The 7,863-nt window shown below is 32.3% G+C and overlaps 1 long non-coding RNA gene across 1 annotated transcript; it reads left to right on the top strand.

Moving 5' to 3' along the window:
- The first annotated feature begins 504 nt into the window (after positions 1 to 504).
- On the top strand, positions 505 to 2,268 carry LOC127712590 (uncharacterized). The gene is made up of 2 exons (XR_007987175.1): positions 505 to 742; positions 1,699 to 2,268. It is a non-coding gene; the product is annotated as an uncharacterized LOC127712590 (long non-coding RNA).
- The last annotated feature ends 5,595 nt before the right edge of the window (positions 2,269 to 7,863 follow it).

Below are 7,863 nucleotides of genomic sequence, written 5' to 3'. Positions count from 1 at the left end.
AACACTATTTATTTATAAGTTTACAATCATTATGCTTTCATTTGAGATTTTCCGATGGTGCTAGCCCTATTTGACATATTTCACATATACTTAGACAATATACGTATAGTGTCTTGAAATATGAAATTTATTTGTATGAGGCTAAGAAACTGGGGGAAATGCGAGGTTCTACCGAGCATTTCCCCCTGTTTCGTGCCGAATACAAATAAATTTCATATTTCAAGACACTATACGTTTATTGTCTTTATACTGAAATCGATAAAAATATCAAAAATAAAATACGTAACAAATTTATTGTTAAAAAGAAAAAAAAAGTGTTCAGAATTTCCCTCTTGGGGTACCATTGTTGGGTATTTCCCTTTATAGCGTAGTAATTCATAAAGTCCAGGCGATAAGACATTGATATTTTTAGGAAATAGAAAGAGAAAATGAACTAGATTAATAACAGAGTGACATTTAATAAATATGTGGTAAATCAACAACTTGAAGACATAAAAAGTTTGACAAATGTTACTACACGTTGTGATCTAACGGAATTTGGCGCGCGGCCATTACTGTTGAGGCGGTTTGTCCATGTAAACATTGAGGGAGTTGATGTGGAGAGTAGCGCCATAAAACATGGAATTGATACGGCTGGACATATTGGTTTGCGAGCTAATGAAAGGTGCCATCATATCAAGGTTGTTTTGTTGGTTGACAGGCTGAGACAAAGATGAGAGGACTGTTGAAGTTGTTGTGCACGGTAAGTTTGGCCCGGTGGAAGTGTGACAAGTTTCCTCGCTGCTTGTATTACTTAACAAATTTGAAATTTTTCTCTGTTTGTTTTCTGAAATTGAACTGTAACTGTTTATGGAATTAACATTTTTGTGACCCGAAATTTGCATAATGTCCGTGTAAGGAATTTCATTTGATCTTAGTTTCTGAACAAGATACTTTCGGGCACTATGGTTTGTTAAACGCTTGTTTTCATCTAACCCTCCTTCAATCTTCATGGTTTTAACTATTGAACCCATTTTTCTCTCTCCTATTTTCTGTCGAAGAAACCATATTTGGGAACGTGTGTCGGCCAATGAAATGGTGCGTGGCGCCAAGTAGAATGGGTCATCTGCATCATTGAAATTTTGTGGCCTCTTTGATTTATATACTTCATAGTACGTTATTGGATCATGATCCCCTTTTGTTTCATATATTTTAGGCGACACTTCTCTAACGTCTGCAACATTTGCCCCTGTTCGAGTTTTTGTCTGCCTTTCATTTAATTCTAGATATTTTGTGCCATCAGATGCCGTGTTTAAAGTTACATCTCCCCAACTGAAAAAAAAACAACATCGTTATCATATTTTTCACAATTTGAGAATAATAGTTTTATTTATTTATTTATGAACGAGTTACACCAGTGGACTTGGTCAATCGCAGTTAACAATGTCATGATATCAGACAATCCGTTCTTACTTTGCGGTAGATTGCCAATGAGACAACGATCAACCAGAGACCAAATTATGTGTATGAAAGCCTTCTACAATGTATAAAAATCTATAAAAGGCCAAAATGTCATATTTGGACGAGAAAACCAAATGTCTTATTTAAATGTAGACTTTATTTCATGTTTGTTGTGTATGTATTCTTACATGTATGCATTATACTCCCTTCACTTTAGTTAAGTGACTAGTCTCATTTTTGTATTTATTTTATTTTCAGAGATTCTGATTTGCTAGCTGCAAGAATTTGAACACCATACCATTCACTAACTAAGGAGTAGTTATATGTATACATGTCTGAATTTGATTCATATTTGTGAGTGATGAAGTATTGTGCTAGAATTATTTATAGAATTAAAAACTCCAAGCTGTGACAAAAACTTTTTCTACTATGATGCAAAATTTCAATCGCAGTAGTTTATTACAGATGAAAGATGTGTCACAAATATGGAGAATTGTACAGAATGAGACGCTATTAAGTTTATTCATCAAGTGGATTTATATGCATGTATTATTCAGTGAAACAAAAGCGACAACCAGATGCAGTTTGTACACTAAATATGGACTTCGTAACTGTTCGCCACAAAACATGTATAACTATGCGGTCTGAAAGTGGCGTTAACCACCATCAATCAATCAACATATAGATGCATTTTATGTACAATGTATGTACATTGTTTATTCACCTGAAGTTAGAAAATTCGATTACACTCGAGCAAATGTGCAGTAAAAATGATCCGTGTGTTTTCTAAATATTTTATAAAAATAAAATGTGATTTATTCCTGTGAATATTTCAGCTTTTTTATGCTTGTTTAAAAGAAACAATGTGATGTGAAATGATTGCCAATGAAACAACTGTATCGACGAGATCTAGGAGATAATAGTGTGTTATTTATGACGTACATGTATGTCATATCGCTTTAATATTGTTCTTTTTTTTTATGTTAGTTTTTTGAAATTCTCTGATATCAATTTTTTATTGCATTTAACAATACCTGTCTCGGAACTTAAATATTATTTCATATAAAAACATACCGAAGTGAGTAATGTTCTGAGACGCCTCTTAGTCCAAATTGAACACAATTGTTCAGCCATACTGTGTTGAGGAGGGCTTTTGGAGAATTGTCACCAAGAATGTTCTTGTCAAATAGCATGCTGATCTCCTCATCTGTTAGTGGCTGGGCCCTTTTAGGTTTGTTGCCCTTGCCTTTTTGTTTTAATGGTTTTTGCTTTGCCTTTAATGTTTCTCTAGTAAGGTGGAAACTCTCATCATTGTCATCTCCCTTGATAGAGTGACCATATTTGTGACGCCTGAGTTTTCTCTCGACACTACTTATGAAGCCACGGATAGTCGACGGTTCATACTCTTGGCCATCTTTTTTTCGTACAGTAAGAACAAAGATAGAAAGAAGAGAGTCAAGCTCAGCAACTGGTATTGTTTGTATTTCTCTAGTTTCATTTTTCTTTCTAAGAAACCTGGTAACCAATGCTAGGTCATAAAATGATTTCTTTGCAGTGTTTTTGTTTTGTTGCTTATCAAGAAAGTTTTGTACACCAGTTTCATCAAGATGTAAAAAATCTTCGTCAAACTGTTTATCTGTAAGTTCCATGTTTTCATGTGTTGTGTTTGGAACAGTTGGAACAGTTGCAATACATGTATTTGCAGTGTCAGTGGTGTGTGTATCACTATCAAGGGAGTATTCAAGACCTATTTCAGTACTTCCTTGATCAGCCAGCATATCTATTTGGATGAGGACATTTTCTAGATCTTCATCAATATTTGAAGTTACATCTTGTTCATCTTCTAACATATTTAATGGGGACCACAGGAGATTGAAGTTTGCAACTTCGTCCGACATTTTTCTGGAAATTTTAGCAGACGAAGTTTGGGGGGAGGGTTTATGGCATTGGAATATGTTGGCTTTTCAAGAATCAATTGAAAATGTCAAAAATTATAAAAAACAAATATATCATTGGTTCAAGAAAACAAAACTATCGAATCTATTATTATTTTTATTATTAAAACTGACAGTTGATCGACAGTTTAACGATTGTTGACACAATTGCCATGGAAGTGACGTGACATTGTTGAAATAAAGTAGTTCCGGTAAGTAGGCGTGGCTAATAGGTCAGTCAAGGTCATTGACGTATAAAGCTTACGTTTATACGTATAGCTTTATCTGTATAGTAAAATAGCTGATTGCAGTATAATTAATGATATCAGTTCGTGTAACATGAGATCACATAATACGTATTTACTATACAATATTTACAATTTGCAGATACCAAAGACCAGAGAATATATGACTATTCGATTGGATCTACAACTTATGATGGCAATGATTTACGGACAATGAGTATAGTGACTACTTCTTTTCTAATCAACAGAATAGGTATTTCTGATGACTACATTTTCTTTTCGGAACCAAATCAAATCAAACAATTCATTAAAAACAGCAGCAATTTGGAAACATTTTGGAGGTTCTTAGATGATGATATATTTGATATGACCATGATGACACTCTATATAAAAATATGTAGGTTACGTATGTCAATTTATATTATTTCTTTTTGATTAAGACAAAACTTCTTACACCTCACGAAACCACTTAATTCATCTAATTACCACCAGACGCTGATGCAGACATGTTTGAGTTGCTTCAAAAAGCTTGGTTAACAATGTTTAGTGTACTATTATCTTTACTGATGTTATCTACCTCAATAAGGAGATTTATGAATGTCGTGTTCAGTAGATAAAACAAAAATATGATAATTACTGTGACCAGACCAGAATGGAAAATATTGATACATTATTAAAAACGATATTAATAAAGAATTAAATTTGTCTTCAATTTAGAAAGGCTTGATATTCGTTGACAAGTGCATTCGCTTAACAGTAAAATAAATACATAACAGAGGTGCTTCCACATTGTAAACGTCTAATGCTATTAGAGCATCACCTGCTTGCCAAACCGCATCCAGTCAATATGGCACAATAAGGAATAGGAAAAAAAACGGTATAATCACAGATTAGAAGAATATTAAGGTGTCTTGTCTTAAATCAAGCAATGCGAAAAATGTTGTTAGCTAGTTGAGACGCAATCACCTCATGCCGGTCAACCAATTCGCGATTGTGCCAATCCAGATAGGTTTGTGTAGATTTCAGTCGTTCTAACTGCACTTGTGTATGAATTGTGTTTGTGTTCTAATTATGTCCGTGCCAATGCAGTCAATGTAGTATCAACATGCATTAGATTAATGCAAAGATTGAACTACACATCTAACATGTCTTTTATGATAATATGATAGTTTCTTTTTTTTAAGCATTTATGACTTATGAAAAAAAACCTGTTCGTTATTTTAATTTCCGTTTGTTAAAAGGATAAACAAACCATAGTTACTTCAAAAAATAATTATCAAATTATATTACGTCGATGTATTTAATAAAGATGAAAACCTGTGTCAACGTTTCCCTTTCGATTTGAAATAAAAAATATGTCTGTGTTTGAATTTGTTCAGATTATAATTCAAAGTTTATGTACTAAACCAAGCATAAAAGGGGAAAGTACGAGGAAATTCAACAAATAGAATAGAGATGGGCAGTGTATACAAATTTTATTATCATAATGACATTATCATAAAAATGATAATACGTATCCAAGTTATAATTATTATGACACAACATTTGAAATGGTACTCAGTTTTTTGCAGGAAAAATGAAAATTACTAGATTAACACAATGACCATATCTTTATAGGCAGTACAGAATGCACTGAATATACAGAAATAAAAAATGAAGAAAAACGATCAAAAGACTATATCTAGGACTTCTCAAGTGGTCAAGTCATCAACGACGACTATTTAAAAGAAGGATGGGACCGAATGATCAGTGCAAACGGCGATAAAATGCCATCATCTCCTCCTGGAACAATGCATTGTGGAACCATTTATCCCATTTGGCTTAATGGTATTTTTCATAGGAATATATAAATATATAAATACTTTAAAAAATATTTTTACTTGATATTTTATTTTGTACGTTGAAATCATTATACATCAGTTTATTTTCTCTTGTGTGCACTTATATTTAAGATTAACAAATCGCAGCGTTGAAATTAATGTTTTGAGTGTCTAATATCGTGTGCTAACAAATGCTGTTTTTTAAAGTTTTGGGGGTAATGTGATAGACATGTACAAGAAAGGTTAACCGACAAAGCTTCAACTCATTTATAAAGATATAGCAAGGAGTGAAACAGAATGCTACGTATAAATAGGTGTTTTATGATACCTATTTTAAACAATTTCCGAAAATGTTACATTACAAAATACCCTCAATGGTAGCCGCCAATGATCATATTAATATTGTTTTAATGAGTGCATAAACTGTGTTGGTTGAATAAAAAAAGTTCAGATGGGATGTGGATTAATTCAACACGTATTGTTTGAATGGTAAATAAGTATTTCGAAATACAAAATGTGAATTCGAAAAAAATACTATTCAACAAAGAAGGTTCACACTTTAAATGTGTATGTTGGAGGTTGGTGGCTGTCAATGATCAATTTACATAATGAATTATTTATATAATCCAGGAAATCTTCCTACAGAGAATGATGGTAACATTAGCAGAGAAGCATGTGTTCAAACAGAGTATGACATTTGTGAACAGTTCATTGACATAAAAATAAGAAACTGTGGAGAGTTTTTAATTTATTATCTCTAGAAGACACCGCAGAATTCATCGTTTTGCTTTGGTATGAACATATCTTTTTTTATAATTTGCTTGTTTTATCAATTATATCATTAAAACATATTAAACGAGTTTCTTGTCATATAAATGTAATCAGACATATTGAACCCATGAATGTATTTATCATGCATATATCCTGTTAGCACGTTTTTGGTTTAGGTTTATTACAATTCTAGTATGTATTATTGACAAATAAGGTTTAATTCAGTGATTGTTGGTTGCAAGAACATTAACTTTCGATTGTTTTGCTAAAGTTTACCGAATCCTAACATTAATAAACAATGATCACAGCGCACGTGGAGCACGTGACAAATATGTAAATTGGAAGAGCTACAATATTTTATTGTATATTGCTCATGCAGTCTCATTTGTTAATTCAAGTTATTTGACAGATTTTAAATTGTTTGTTTTACAATTTGTTCCTTACGAATCAGTTATTACTATTTATCTTTCATTACAAGTTTGTTTGCCTTCTTTCATCACGGTTTTCCCCTCGCACTTGCGATGTGTGGTAATCGAAGTTATAATGAGAAGTATAGTAGTAAAGGTGACTGTATACGGGAAAACATCTGCGAATTATTGTACGGGAAGATAATAATTAATGGCAGTATATTTTTCCAGGATTTTGATGATTGAAAGGATTTTCTCCGACAAGTACATTATGTCATTACATTAAATGAAAGATACCATAATGCATACATACCAATTGTGTAATAAAATAATGATTGTGAATAAATGTTATACAATTTATGTCCGGTGCTTTGGTTTTTTACAGGAAGTGGGCAAGTTGTCTGTCCAATTGGTACGTTATCAGAAACAGGATTTTATCCTGAGTGTAGCTGTAAGTACACTCGTCTCCATTGATTATTTCAATATTCAAGCGTATGGATCTGAAGTAAGTGTTTGTTGCACTTATGCATCAAAAATAAAACAGGAAAGATATTCGAATATCTGGTTGTAAGTTTTGATGCTAGTGAATGATTGAAGGTTCATAAAAATACATTTTTTAAACGTTAAAGTAAACGTTCAACTCCCTTTGCAGATATGTTGCAAAGACAACGACTGTTTTCAATGGACATTTTTTTTTAATGAATGCGTCTTTTCTTATACTTCGTTATATTCAGAAATGAACATAATATTAAGCAGCAATAAAGACTTATGCATACTAATTGTTCCTTGTAGACGTAAATTGATTAGAAAAATTGATAAAAGAGAAAATAAGTACAATGGGTCCAAAAGTGTAAATTTATTATAAGTTTGTTCAGTATGAACTTTATTCGCATTGTAGCATCATATCCGAAGATAACAGTGGACGTTGCTGTACTGGCAGAACTATTTGAAGGTTCCAGTTTCCAAAATCCAGGTTACGATCCCACACCAAGTTTATTACCAGTATTCAAATACAAGTTTGACGAAGGGTCAAATGAAATTTATACATGTTATATATACGAAATCTTCTGGTATATAAATGGATTTAAAATTACGTCGTATACTAACATTCCAATGCGATATATAAACACTACTTTACTGAAACATACAGACTGGATAGATAGCTTTACAATGAATATGGATGTATATATTACATAATAATTGGCGTATTTTAACATGTATTTTACAGGAAACTGCGAAAGTTAAA

This window comes from Mytilus californianus, unplaced genomic scaffold, assembly GCF_021869535.1.
Source record: "Mytilus californianus isolate M0D057914Y unplaced genomic scaffold, xbMytCali1.0.p SCAF_8, whole genome shotgun sequence".
Taxonomy (NCBI): Eukaryota; Metazoa; Mollusca; class Bivalvia; order Mytilida; family Mytilidae; genus Mytilus; species Mytilus californianus.
This window is presented reverse-complemented; position numbering and strand designations above follow the sequence as displayed.